We start from the raw sequence: 16,359 nt of genomic DNA, 5'->3' as shown, positions 1-16,359 counted from the left end.
CCTCCTCACCCTCAACTGGCATGAACTACCCAACTACCTCAGTTACCTACAACTTACTATTGCCCAAAAGCTCATCTTTAAACCTGCCAACTGCCCAGCTCTTGCTACTTCCTTAAAACCTTACATTCCTTACCGCTCACTCAGATCCAGAAACCAAAATCTCCTTCAGGTCCACAAACCTGCATGACCTCCTGGCCATCTACTGCTGTCCCACTCCTTAGCTAAATAGCAGAACTCTCTCCCTACACATCTGCACAACCTACCTAACCACAGAAATTTATAATCTCAGCTACTCTCTCATCATTCTTCCAAATGGAAATGCCCTTGCCACGCTCCAACTTAACCCCCCGCTCATTCCACGTTGCACTGACTCATCCAACTATCTTTACTATTACTTCATCCCACCCAAAATAATCCCTCCCCTATGAAAAATTATTTTTTTCTCTAATATCTATTATACTGTACTCTCCAATCTCAAATATTCTATTACCCTCTCCATGCATAATATTTTCCTAACCTACTAATGGTTAGTAGCTTTATATTTTGAAATGTTAAACCTACAATTGAGTTTATAACAAATATATTCACTTTATGTAAATGTTGACATTTCTGTATTGAATTGTGTATTTTCATTTTAGTAACATTGTGACAAGCCAATTGTAAATATCATGGAGCTTATCTGTAAATGTTTAATTAGCTGTATGAACTATATCCTTTTGTAACACGTGAAATGCAACTTGCAATTATTGTGGAGCTTTTCTCCCCAAGCCTCCACTGAAAATGGGTTCTTCTTGGCCCAGTGGACTTCCCCAATCATCAAACTTAAATAAATAAATAAGGACATTACACTGGGGGGAGGAGGGTTGCAATGCTCCCCATGTTTGTGAGTACTGTTTCAAGGACATTTGTGCCCTTAGTGGGAGTGCAGACCAGCTGTTCAAGAGCATTTGCACTGACAAAGTCCATGGATCTCTGAGCTTGTATGTTTGTGGTGGTCATGAATGTTTCTCAGTTTATGGGGGGGGGTAGTTAAAATTGGCCATGAGTAGTGTGTCTGGATGAAAGGTAAATAATTCTAGTAACTTTAGGTATGAAGATTGTTTTTCATGGTTCATGGCTGGGGACTTGTAGCTAGTGATGATTTGGTGGAAGATTTTGCCTATGGTCATTCGGACACGGATTAGCTCAAGAGAGTCATTCTGCTTGACCAACCTTGAGTGTGATTGCTTTTTATATAAATGGAAACACCTCCACCTTTTCAGAAAGTGGACTGAATGTGTGATAAGCATTGTAGTGTTGCACTGCTGGGGTGCTTTCCACATACTTAAACACATCTCTGTAACTGCACAGATATCAGGATTCTTCTGGGTAAGGAGAGTTTCCAGGGAGTTAAGTTTCTTTTTAAGATTCCTAGCATTAAACAGTAGTACCTTCAGCTTGGCATTAGTAGAATTTGTTACACTGGTTGGTAGGTCTGTTGGTTTGGCACTGCTAAAAAATGCACTGTGAGGTTGGCTAATGCCTTGGCCAGTATTCAAAAGCCTAGCAATGACAGGTGCAGATCACCACTGGGAAAGCAGCATGGACTTTTGATCATGTTATCCCAGGCTGACAAATACTGGATCCCCTTGGAATGATACTACTAGCTAAGTCAATTAATGAAATCAATCATTTTCTGTTTGTATTGTGGTATGATTCTTCATGAGGGACGAATGCTGCTCAGTGTGACACCCACACCTGTCTGCATATATTCAGAGAGGTCCATCATGTCTTTCTTCAAATAGTCCAAGGAGGCATGTCTCAAGTAATTCACACCCACATGGGCTATGACTGAGTCATACTGGTACTTGTGATTGAGTGACCTGAGCTCCTGCATGATCTGGCAAATCCTGGCCCTAGAAGACTCACTGTAACCCTCTCTTTATTCAACCTGGTGAGGGGGGCTTCTGTGTGTCTCACAAAGGAGTCTACTATGATCAAGATGTTTGAATGTATGATGTTTCACCTTTGGTACTTGTTTGTGGAGACACTGTGATGTGGATGTTTATGTTCAGTCATTGATGTTGACTTGGTTTTACTTGCAGGTGGTTTCTGAAGATAATGTATGGGAGACCTCTAAGGTTTTGGTAAGTTACTTTTGAGTACCTCCACATATGTGGATTTATGTGTCGACCGATTATTTATTGTGGGAAATGATATGCATGTGCTGACAACCTGTTTGTCATTTGATTTGTCAGTATGTGAGAGTTGTGTCTCAATTTTCATAGTGTAACTACACTGTGTTTGTTTATTTCAGGATTAAGTGGTTATCAGTCTACATGAGACAATTACTACATTGCCTCAGGATGCCTATGTCCACCAGGCTGGTCACAGAGATAGCAAGAAAGTGCCTATCCATGACTTCATTTTGTTTTTTTTGCTATGGGTTAAACTAGGAAGAAGATTGGGGAGATTTAAATGGACCGGGGTGATAGCAAACAGACAAAGAATGGGTGCTATACTCCGTGTGAACTGCAGCTATCCAACAAGGTGATGCTTCTGTGTGTGCAACTCAGATGCTCTTAGAGCAGCAGGGGGATTGGGGAAGGTTGCAGAGATAATTATTCTGAGGGAAATTTTAACTTGAACGTGTTTACATCCGTGCAGGGCACTGCTAGCCATAGCTGTGCGGAGAACATCCTAGTGCATTCACTGGATTTATGTAGAATAAAAAACAAGTTTTACAACAGCAAGGCCTATAGACCAATCAGAAAGACACACGATAAGCTTTCAGCCAGTAACCCCTAACTCATATGAGTTTGCTACAGCACACTTCTGCCACAAGAGTGTAGTCAGAAAACATGCTTAATGTAAAAATGCTGTTTTTAGAGCTCAAGTCCAGGGAAACCGCATGATGTAGTTGCTGCAGTCCTGTAAAACTAGCAGACACAATGTAATTAAGTACTATATCAGCAGTGGAAACATTTCAGCTTTGAAACTCTACTAAAGTGCAAAAATGTAACAAATAATACAGGATGCTTATGAAATACAGTAAAAGTAATCAGCAGAAGTGCAAAATGATACTGATTTTTGTTCTTTTAGCGGCAGATGACTTTAGATGAAGCAGATTCTAAGTAACTCCCAGGTGAACTAGCCAAACCAAGAGCAGCCCTGAGGATTTTGAGAACATATTAAGCACATAGATCTTGACCGTTTATCTTCTCTTCAAATGGTGATCTTTAAAAGGTATTAACAGACATCATCAAAGTCTCCAACTACTGAGATTACACTACAAAACAAATTGCTTCCCCAGTGGCGATTCAAACGCCGGTCTCTGATTCATTTGCACTTTGCCCCCTTTAGTGGTGCATGGATCAGCAGCTGTAACTATTATGTGATTCGGTGTTGCTACCATCTCTGTGTCATTACCATTTTGCTGTGCCCGTACTACTTCTTCATGACATACAGCCCACAATTTTACAAATTGCTTTCATTTATTTATGTACTGCTTAATTATTTTATGAATTAAAACTAATTTAGCTAAAAAAATCAGGCAACTAATTATGACAGCCAAAACTTCCTGGATAAATTGATCATTCCTTAACTACAAATAGAGATAACATATTTCCCTTTAAGTGATTTCAGAATGAATGTTGTTCTAGATGTTTGATAGCCAGATCTACATGTATACATTTGACTTGTATTCAGATTCACCATGTACTGGTATTCGCTAGAGACTGTTTTTATCTAAAACAAAGTAGTTTTTTCATTTACTGAAAAAAAATAATTTGTATCATTTTATGATATGATTGAAACAAGGCATGTTTTCTAAACAACTGCCTTGTCATCAGCTATACAAAATACTTGGAAAGGAAAATCCATGTTATTTATATTTTGCACAAAAAAGAGTAGCTGTAACAGATCATTAAAGGTCTCTGGAAACAGAGTATAATGTTAAAATATACTTGTGTTTGTATTATGTAACTGTGAAATCTCCAACAGAGCTGTGGTCCCTGAGTGTTAAATACTGCAGTCTTGACAGGGCAAACAATGACATGATGGCCATTTTATATTCTCTTATAATGAAACCATAACTACATGCCCATTCATGCATTCCCCTGAAAGATCGTTTGGTCATCCAGTGCAATACACTGAGCATAAACACTTCAACAGACAAAAGACATATTTTGTGTTATAATAGCAACTCCTCCATCAGTGTTTGTGGATTTAAATTTCTGTTTCTTCTTAAGTGTTGCATGTTTACATGAAAAACAAGTGCCGTTTTTAAATGTTCTCCTTTTGGTAGGGCATTCTTCCTTCATCACTTCTTTTTGAAGTGATTATAACTAGCTTTGAACATTTTTTTAAATTGCTATTTCAACAAAGAAGCTATTCGATCTGCAATATCCTGTATGTTTTGCTAGCTATAAAATTTCTTTTAGAACATCCCAGTATTTTTATAACATATATAGTATAATATGAAATGTCACACATCATATAAATAGACCTATTATTTCTTCTTTCCTTTTGCTAAATCAATTGTTTTTTAGTGCCAGTAGACTGAGGAAAAATATTTTGAAACACATAACAATAAGCACTGTTTTCCACAGGAAGTCATTGTAGGTGCAATTTTCAAGTATGAACCTGCAGTGATTCAATTCTTTTATGAGATTTTTCCTTTCTTTGGGTTGATGTGACTATGAAGCCATGCTGAAATCATCACTGTGTAATTCTTTAAACCTCTTATAGTGGTGGCAGGACATAATAGTCTTTCAGCTACATCGCTTCTAAATGGTCATGAATTTTCCTTTGTAAGTCTTTATGGGTCCATTAAGATTAATAAAGGCAACCTCCCACTCCAGCTGTAAACATGCATGTTATTGAGCTTAAGTTAATTTGTCAGTCTTCTGGGGGTCGTGTCATGCATTTTGTGTTATAAGGGATGCTTTCAAGTTGTGTTTACTAAAGAGAAGAGTTCCACCTCCATTTCTTTTGCCTGGTTAAGTAATGACACTGTCATTATAGCTGTTAAGATGATGGCTGAGGTTTGGAATATATTTTTTATACCAGGTTGCTGTTATAGGGTCATATATGTATACTAGACTAATAACCACTGAGGCCTTTATAGGCCTAATCATGCATCTCAAATGCTTCTTACAAGTGGTTTTAAGCCTTAGTTATTGCAATGGGTATATCTAAGCTAGGGTATGATTTACAAATGGACTCTGTCCATTACAGACATAAGTTCTAGACATGGAGTGAGTATCCATTTTCCCATCCACTGGTCCAGGTTATGCTTGAATAGGGTTAGTGAAGAACTTTGCTTCACATGGATGGGGAGCCTGTTCTAGAAGACAGAAATTCTCTGAGACACATACCCGTCCTTCCAACATGCCCTGTTTATGTAGCAAGCAAATTTCAAGTCCACAGATCTAGTAATTCTGGTGATATTGGTTTTGTAAATGTGCAAAAGGTCCTTCAGAATGAGATCCAAAGATGCTTTGTAGGCCATGGGAGAATGCCTCACAACAGTCTTTTGAAAATGAGTACAGGGGTACAGCTTTGAGGCAGTCTGCATAGGGCATGTTGTTATAGCCTGACATCCTGAATTCCCTGACTACTGGCTCCACTGTTAGGGATGTGTTATCAATGAGGTAGTTTCCTATGATGGTCAACTTCCAAATGGTACTATAATGCATTTCTTGGTATTAATTTTAAGCTGTGGCCTTGGCATTAGCCATTTGTCTGTATTAATCCTTCCTGTAAGACGTTAGTGCCATCTGCAAACTTAGTCAGCCAGAATCATTTGACATTGATTTTGACTTCCTACAAGTAAATGCCAAAAAGGAGAGACCCAACACAGAGCCCAGAGGGGCTCCACTAGTTACCAGCGTCTTTGTGGACATGATCTCCCCTATGCCAATTTCCTGGGTCTTATCTGAGAGCCAGCTATCCAACACATCGAATAGGGTTTAATTCCTAATTCAATGAGTTTCTTTACAATGCCTGAGTGTGATCTTATCTCAAATGCCTTAGCTAGGTCAAGATAAGCAGTAGACACTATTTTGCCCTCATCCACTGCCTTGATAACTTTTTCAAAAAAAAGTCCTCCAGGATGAGTAGTCATAATCTGGCTTTGACAAAGACAAATTGAGTTAGAGCCAGTGTCTGAAGGTTTCCTTTATCATTATTAATCATATTCATACGAATTCTTTCCACGAGTTTCCATGAGTTTGCATATGAGACTAGTCAGAGTATGGGTGTACAGTTCTAGTCCATTGATAGACCATTGCAGTTCTTCATTCATGTGACACAAAGCCTGTTTGGAGGCTATGGTTAAACAGTGACTCCAGAGGTCCAGATAGGTCATAACTCGGGCTGCTTAGGAGGCATCCTGGGATATTATCGGAACCCATCAATGCTGTGTTCTTGACCTTAGAGTGCACATTAAGGACCTGATCCCTAATGATAGTTGGTATGGTTATGTTTGATGATATTACTTGGGGAGGGGGGTGCAGCTGGGTTGAGTAGGTAAAATTGGAGATGAATTTGTCAGCCAGCAGATTTACTATATCTTCTGAGTCTGTGTAGGTGGTTTCATTAATGATCAGTTCCATGCATTGTAGTGTACTGTCTTTCATGCTTTGGACATAACTTAAGAAAGCCTAGTGGTTGTCTTTGGCTTAGGAGGCTATTTTTACCTCAGAATTGACTTTGGTAGACTTATATTGCCATCTCATTTTTTCTTTAGCCTGATGAGAGAGGTTTTTATCCTGCCGGGCATTGCCCTTCCTAGGTTTTGGTATGACATTTTTCCTTTTGTTTATCTGTTTATGTGTATTTATATTATGTGTATTTATATCATGTGTGGGTTGTGCATTGAAGGAAACACTTCAGGTTGTTCTAGTTTAGTTTTTATGCTTCCTGTGTTAAAAAGAGCTATCTTTTTAGGTGGGCTGCGGGGTTAAGTGTGATATAATTGTAAATGCAACTGTTCTGGGCCAGAGTTAGTTTAGATATAGCTGTGGATAAGGGGAATAAGGGTGATAAAACATATGGAGTATCTCAGAAATTTGGTTTTGTGTACTACTGAGATTATCTTTTCAGGATGTGTTGTTTTTGAGGTGGGGAAGTTGTTATATGGCAGAGGTAGGATTGAGATATTTAAGGTGAAATTGAATGGAAGAGTGGAGTTTTATTACTTAGAAAGAAGAACTACTTGAAATTGGTTTTGCAGAACTTAGTGGGTCTAATTTGCATTTGATATGATTTGATCTGTACTGTGGGCATTGAGTTTGTAGAAAGTAGATGAGGTATTTTGTCCATATTGGATAGAATTAGATATAAAAGAAAGTGATGAATGTATACATGCTGTTAGACAGTTAAAGTATGTTTAAGGTAACATGGTAGGGATTTTAATTAATTAACATAAATTGTGTCAGGGTGTACTGGCTCTCTGTTATGTAGTTCATTATATTTCTCAAAAAAGTAGTGAAAGAATGTAATCAGACACACACACACATGTGAAACATAATTTGATGTCCTTTTCAAAGTATGGACTACTTTTCTTAGTTATAGAACACAACAAAAATGACCTAAAATATAAGTAAAGATAAACCACAGCCTTGCTTTAATAATAATAATAATAATAATAATAATAATCCTCATCATCATATCATATTTGGGGTGGGTTAAACAGGGTGTTGCATGCATCTGCCTTAAAGATTGATTGGTCATTCTTCAGCTCCATTGCCAATCCATATCAGTTGTGAGCAAATGCCAATGAAATTAATATGTGTATAAGGTTCCATATATTGCTTATGAACATATTGTACAACAATGGTTCAGCCACTGAGCTATGAGAAATTTATATGTGCATGTCAACAGTGGAGCTGTTTTTGAGGGTGTCTTTCCAGTGTACTAGAAATATATGACTGGTCAAGAAGTTTCTCATCCAAAAGAGAGGTGGTACATTCACTCAGATTTCTCACACAGCAGGATATAGTTCATGTATTGTGTCATATTTCCCCCAGGAGTAATTCAGAATCCATGTTATATATTAAACAGTAACCTGCATAGTTTACTTGGTTAGACACTTGTGTGTATGTCACTTTCTATCGGGTTTTGACTAATGGTTGGGGATAAATACTGAGAGGTATATTGTGGGTATGTCTTCCTTTGCTACAAGTAGTATAATGCCAAAGATATCATGGGAAGAGCTGACAGGAGACTGAGATACAACGGAACATACAACCACAGGCCATGATACACTAAATTACTAGAGAGACTGAGATACAACAGAACATACAACCACAGTGCACGATACACTAAATTACTAAAGAGACTGAGATACAACAGAACATACAACCACAGTCCACAATACACTAAATTACTAAAGAGACTGAGATACAACAGAAAATGCAACCACAGTCCATGATGCACTAAATTACTAAAGAGACTGAGATACAACAGAACATACAACCACAGTGCACGATGCAGTAAATTACTAAAGAGACTGAAATACAGCCAAACTTACAACCACAGTTCATGATACACTAAATTACTATATTAGCAGACAGGATCGACAAAGGAAAAGATAAACAGGATGGAAAAACAATGAGCAAATCTACATATTAGAATTGTTGAATAACAACATTATATAACAGGAATAGAAGACACCAGCAAATGTTAATGTTTTAAATGTATAGCAACCCAGTATAAATTAAATCTGTTAATCGAAAGATTAGTTTTACATCTGAGTAAAGCATTATTACCAAAGTGAAAGACAACTGCAAATCTTTTTGTAATAGTGCATGCAGATTTAAAAACAGAATACAAGACTACAACATCTTAAAAAAGAGAACCTCACAAAATATCATGTATTAGAAATACTTCCCAACAGTTAATATTGCACTTTAAAACTGGTACTGTTATAACCAACGTTAAAATCATTTATGACTCTTTGCCAAGCACTTCTGAAGTCAGGTAGCAATTTTTTTACCTGACACAATTCAAGAAATGTGTGTGTTTTGAGCAATATGTACAAAAATTAAAGGAGGAGGAGTTGCGGAATCACTGCATAAAATTTGAGTTGAATGCACTGATGATCTAGAGTGGCTAAATTATTATTTTCTGACTCAGAAAAAGGATGGTTTAACTGTGTGTTGTTTCTCTGTTTTGGCTTATCTTAAAGTATGTCTGTCACACTTCTTGACTTCCATTTTGGTGATGCTGGAATCCATATAATTACAGACCAGATAGCCTAACATGTATCCTGGGGAAATGTTTCAGGAAGGTATTTTATTTTGCATTTTTTTATTGGAATAATACACTGATCACAAATGACCATTTGCAGGTTCTGACCTGTACTACTGCAAATAATATTAGATAATGTCTCACCTAAAACTACCTTGACAAATTGCACACTACATAGTCAAATATATTTATTATCAACTTTCTGTATCAAAATGTGTGATATTTTGCATGTGGGGGTATTCTGTAATCACTACCCTTATTCTCTTAACAAGCCTATATTAATTGCTGTATGAATTTAAGAGCCTGGGATGCCTGGCTGATCGTTTTTGTACTAATGTAAACACTATACATGGGAAATTCTTCTGCACCTTCAAGGAAATTTGGAGGACAGTCAGCTCACTGTATGAAGACATGGCTATCTGTTTCAATAAAACTTTAGTCAGATCCTAAATCAATAATGTTCTAGTTTTTGCTCCTTCTCTGTTAAGGAGCTTGAGAAATTAGTATACAAACCAATTTTCTTATGTGACAGCACTAGCATGTAACAAGAGGCTTGTGAGCCACACTTTACATTTAGTGTGTTATAGGCTAAATAGAAGTGATCGTCTGTAGGCCTATAAAACTTTGAGGACAACATAGTTGATAAGCAAATGCTAGTTACCGGGAACAATAATCTGACAACGTTTAAGTATTACATTTGATTTCTTTAAGATCAGATTAGCTACAGCATGAAACAGATTGCCAGCTAGAAAAATGAGGTACACCTCAAACAGATAGACCTGCTCTTTAGGCAGCATGCCGAAATGCAACTCCAAGCTGGATGGGATCTCCTATATAACCTCTTTTAAAATCCTGAACCCATGATAAACAACGAAGCACTGAAAACTGACAAAGGTGCAACATTCTTTGAAAAACAGGAAAATTCATTCGTTCCCTTTATTACCAATGAGTTGATAAATGTAGTTATAAATGTACCATACAAATTGGATGAAATCATATATTCTCTGAGGACGTTAATTTGAGGTCAAGGATAGGCTAAATGAGTTATTATTATCATCATCATCATTATTGTTGTTAATTGTAGGCAGTGGTGGTGCAGCGGTTAGCATTGTTTCTTCACAGCAAGAGGTTCTCCCATTCAATTCTCGGCTGGACCGCCTTTTGTGTGGAGTCTGGATGTCCTCCCCACAGTTGAGTGACATTTAAAGACATGCAGGTAGGTGTGTATGTAAATGGGTGTGTCTTCTTTGAAGGTTGGGCGTCGGGCTGGCAACTCAGCACTGTAAACATCCACTGCCAATCATTAGCGGACCGTTCCGCTGTGGTGACCCCTAACTGGGAAAAGCCAAAAGACTTTAATTATTGCCAGCTAGAAAATGAGGTACACCTCAAAAAATTAGACCTGCTCTTTAGGCAGCATGCCTAAATGCAACTCCAAGCTGGAAAAACTACAATCCACTCTGCTACAGTCCCCATGAGGAGCTCAGTGTCTCTCCAACCTAACACCACTCTTAAGTATTCAACTGCAATACCATCTTTATCATTCTTATAAGTAAAGTGCAGTCCAGGTCTGAACTGTCTGCAAAACAGCTAAAGTTAACTTTGAGTATGTGTCTTCCTGTTTGAGCCAATATTAATTTTCCTCTGGACAGCACTCTGCTTTGGCTTGCAAGCCGCATCCCCCCCCCCCCAACACGTACACACACACACACACACACACACACACACACACACACACACACACACACACACACACACACACACACACACACACACACACACACACACTCATCTTCCACTTTCTCTCCTATTCCCTTCTATTAGCAAATAGTATCCATAACTGATCAGTACTGTGTTTGTTAATTTAAACTGAGACCACAGTAGCCTACTGATACAAGATTATCCTGTTTTTCCACCTGAGAAATGGTTAAGTAATGACTTACAGTTTCAGAGCAGTCCTTGGTCAATTCTGATTGTTTCTTAAACACAAACTTGTCTTTGCTTTGGCTCATTAGCAGCAGTACAAAAGAACTGCCTGCTCACACCCTTGTTCTCCTCCTCCCCCTTCCCTGTTTATTACCTTAAGCCAATCCCAAAGTTAATAAATATTACCTGTGGCAGGCACCATTTTTAAAACTACAACCACCCTTTGTCACTATCATATGTTCATTTATCAGTTTACTCTGTTACCTGATTGTTTCCAGCCCCCTCATAAGAGCTACTAACAGGGTCTCTACCCACTTCACTCCCCACCCTGCTCCCCATTCCCTCCCACCCCCAGTAGTCCTACCTTTATTACACTCACAAACCCCATCCCATCTTTCCAATAGCCAACCACACTGCTAACCCAACACTACCTCCTCCATCTTCCCACTACTATCACACCTCCTCAGCTAACATGTACAAGCATACCTTACCTATGCTCACTGCATGCACTCTCTTTGCATATCTTGCATCCTACCAAAGCTCCATCATTCCCCCACTCAACCACTACCACTGTAATACTACTCACACCACCACTAATGTCTCACCCTCACTCAGCTTCCCTCCCACCAACTCAAGAACCATCCCTATGCACCCCCCATATATTCTACCAACTATATTACTGAAACATAAAGCATCCCTACAACTTAACATAGTAACCTTCCCACCATACCTATTACCCACAGAGCACAATCATAAAGTTTCCCTAATAAACAAACACATTAAAAAAACTGAGAAAACGAATAACCTCATGCATATCAGAACTAGCCCTAAGTGGAGACATCCACCCCAAACCTGGCCCTACCATCTCCAACCCCAATCCTCATAATCAGACTAGAAACCATAACTTCTCCCATATCACAGCCAATAGAAAGACAAGTGACTTCCTTCTACTAAGCCTAAATATTAGAAGTTTATCCAACAAAGTCCATGAACTCCATGCCACCATAGACTTGTACTCCCCAGATATAGTCATCCTGACAGAAACCTGGCTAAAACCTCACATTACCAGTGAGCAAATACTCCCTACCAGTTACGGCATACTAAGAGTAGACCAGCTAAACAAGAAAGGAGGCAGTGTAGCTATAATATTTAAACAGTATCTAAACATCCAGATCTTAAAATCATCAGCTCCACAAATAGGCAATGAAGAAATAATATATACCAACCTTAAAATAAACCAAAACAAAACCATCAACATAATTGGATGCTACTTCCCACCTGGCCAAAACATCCCTCCACTAGAAAACCTCCTCAGCTGGTCTACCCACCATCTCCCCCAAGAAACTATAATTTTAGGCGATTTCAATATTGACTGGCAGTCCTGTTCTGGCAACCATCCAACCCATCATGTAAACCTTCATGGCTTCACCCAACTAGTCCAGTCACCAACCAGGATAAATAAAAACTCCAGCAAGCACACTACCTTGGACTGGATACAAGTCAGTAAGAGCCCCCACTCATATATAACAAGCTGCTTATCAGATAGCCTCAATGATCAATCCCCAACATTCCTACTAAAAAAAATACCTATGCCAAGCTAAACCTGTCATCTACCGTCAAATACATAAAAAACTAAACTTTAACCCACTCACATTAATCTCATCCCTCAAAGAATGTAACTGGCATCCTCTAAAGTACCTCAGTCTTGATGACGCAGTTGAATGTTTTAATACTACCTTCCTGAGCATCCTTAATTACCATGCCCCCAATAAGACTTTCCAGAACCAAAGCACAACCCACCCCATGGCTACAGAAAACCACTAAGTCAGAAATGAAAAACAGGGATAAAGCCTGGGAGCACTGATGCAAAACCAAAACCCCCTCAACTAGACAGAAATTCCTAGAACTATGCAATAGAGTCAAAAAGCTAATAAAACAGGACAAATTCCAGTACTACCAGTCTGCCCTAGACTCCTCCCAACACAACTGCAAACAATTCTGGTCCTCCATAAACTCCATCCTCCACCCAGGTAAAGTCAGTACCCCTCCTCCTAACATTCCTTACTTCTCCGAAAATATTGCTACCTCATTCAACACACACTTCGCACAAACCATACTATCACTAGCTAAACAACACAACCCCTCCCCTCCAACCCACACCTTCAACTAGTAATCCCCCAACTGCATTTTTTTTTTCCCCTGTACCTACCTCCAACATAAAAAAAATTCTTAACTAAACTTAAGCCCACCAAATTAGCAGCAGACAATCTCCCAAGTGAATACCTACAAATCGCATCTGATGCTCTGGCCTACCCAGTATCCATCTTGATTAACCAATCTCTGTCAGAAAGTTACGTTCCCACACTGTGGAAAGTATCACATATAATTCCCCTCCACAAAGGCGGCCCCTCCACAGACCTAACCAATTACTGTCCCATAGCTATTCCCTCTCCACTCTCCAAAATACTAGAGAGAGGCATACACTCTCAGGTCTCAGACTACCTCCTTTCCAATACTCAGCATGGTTTCCGACCAAACCATAGCACCACCACTGCCTTACTCTCCTTTACTAACACTATCCTTCAGCATAAAAAAAAATGGCTATCTCTCCTCTGCTACTTTCCTAGACCTATCTAAAGCATTTGACATGGTCCCACACAAACAACTCATCTTTGTCCTCAATAACCTATCCTTCTCTCAATCAGTCACCAACTGGTTTCAGAGTTACCTGTCTGACCGCCAACAATCCGTTGTATGGCAGAATGACATATCTCCCCAACTACCTGTCTCCATAGGAGTTCCCCGAGGAGCCATCCTTGGACCCTTACTCTTCTCTGTTTTCACCAATAATCTAGCCTCTGCCATCAAACATGGCACACTCATACAATACGCAGATGACTCAACCATCATCTGCTCAGCCCAGTCCCTACCAAGACTGCAAAAAGTCACACAGGAAGCCTTTTCCTCTGCTGAAACTTGGTTATCCGATGCCCAATTAATACTCAACCCAAACAAAACTAAACTACTCATCTTCCAACACACCAAACATACTCAAAACAACTCTCACTTTAACATCACAGCAAAAGACAACACCACTATATACCCAACTGAACATATCAAATTGCTAGGAGTGGAAATAGACAATAAACTAAAATTTGACATTCACATATCCATGACCATAAAAAAAGTCCACGAAAACTAGGAGCGTTATACAGAAATAAGCAACTTCTCACCAAAGCAGCAAAGATTTCAATAGCAAATTCCCACCTTATCTCCACCCTGCTTTATGCCTCTCCAATATATACCAACCTAAGGCAATGCGATCTAAACAAGCTAGAGACCTGCTACAACAAAATCACCAAATTCACCACAGGGGCATCCTACCGTAGTCACCACTGTCTCTCACTTGCTGAACTGGGCTGGCTTGAACTCCCTCACCTCTTTCAATGGTATCAACTGTCACTCGCCCACAAACTAGTAAACCATCCACTAAATGTCCCATCCATCCAGAATCTACTCCAACCCTATCGTACCACCAGACCACTAAGATCCAGCAACAAAAATCACTTGCAGATCACTAAAGCCAATAACTCTGCTGGTGAAGCACTATTCTCTTGCACCATAGCCAAATTATGTAACTCCCTCCCACCACAATTAAAAGGCTTATAGTGCATGCATATCTGAACTGTTTCTTACTGAAGTTGGTGCGCCTTGTTTGCTGTGGCATAGACTGGATTCGGGCCTGCTGGATCTAGCTTTGTTTGTGTAACTTGAGCACTAATCCAGACATTCTCTAAAGTATTCAATGGTATTTATTACTGCTTGGTTGTAACTTGATTAAAGTGTAGCTATCATTCAAGTCTTTTGGATTAAGCACTTGGGCTTCAGACCAGTTTTACATTAGGAAGGTTTGTGGCAAGCACTGTGGTGGCAGGACAGGTAGCTTTCATCCTTCTAAGTTGGGAACTGCTGATTGAGAGCCCAGTGTCCAAGTGTATTAGTTCTGGTTTAGGCACTTGGGCTTCAGGCGAGTTATTTTACATTAAGAAGGTTAGGTGGTCTGCACTCTTGTGGGAGAAGAGGCTGGACTCTGCCCTTCTGAGCTGGGAATTTTTCTGGTTAAAGGTTTATAGTGCCTGAATATTTGAACTGTATCTTACTGAAATTGGTTCACCTTGTTTGCTCTAGCATAGACTAGATCCAGGCCTACTGAATCTAGCTTTGTTTATATGCTTGTTGTTTGTTTGCTTGTTATTTCCCTGGAAGCTAATTCCACCTAATCGCAACTTCTCAAGCCTTCTGTGGATCACTAGTGATATCTGCATTGCTTACTGTACTTATTTCCTTGTTTCACTTGAAAGAAAGTTACTGTTTGTCGTTTTTGCATTTAGTTACTTGTAACACATTGCACTCAAGTTACCTGGCACTTGCTCACTAAAGCAATTATATAAGTCAGCACTAAAAATTAAAAGCACTACACCCTCACTCCCCACTGGCCCTTGTTTTCAATTAAGGATTTCCCAATATTATTCTAGCATGTCCAAAGGTCAGTTGTCAATCTCCTCTCGGTCCAGCTGGTGAATCTAGAATCTTGAGGCAATGTTATAACTGCCTCATGTACACAGACAACCCTCCTCCTCCCACATAACACAAATACTTGCGAGAGATGCAGCTATTTAGCCAAACTGGAGGCTGAGCTCTCAACTCAGGACTGGCAAGACCAGACAGGAGGAGAGCAACTACACACACCACAAAACCAGCCTCACATAATGCTACCACTCCACTGAATCAAACACATAAACACACAAAAGACATACTCGGAGGCTCTGAGTAAAAATTTACCTAAACAGCAGAGGCCTCCAAAGCAGACACCCAAACAACTGCTACCCTCAAGACACCTCACAAGCAACACATAAACCACAAAAGCAGTGTGCAAAGCAGTCAGCCCTTAAGGCCAAATACAACACCAAACATACTTGTCATAGGTGACTCCATAGTCAGACACACTGGCGTCCCACTCACCAGGATGAACAAGGAGAGGGTCACAGTAAGCTGCCCATCGGGCGCTAGAATCTGCCACATAACACAAGCACTCGGGTCACTCCACGGCAAGTACAAATATGGCACAGTCATTGTCCATGCTGGTGTGAACGACCTGAGACGATACCTCCCTGGACTATATGAAAAGAGACATAGAGG

Source organism: Protopterus annectens, chromosome 1.part2 (assembly GCF_019279795.1).
Source record: "Protopterus annectens isolate FY-2018-M chromosome 1.part2, PAN1.0, whole genome shotgun sequence".
Taxonomy (NCBI): domain Eukaryota; kingdom Metazoa; phylum Chordata; order Ceratodontiformes; family Protopteridae; genus Protopterus; species Protopterus annectens.
This window is presented reverse-complemented; position numbering follows the sequence as displayed.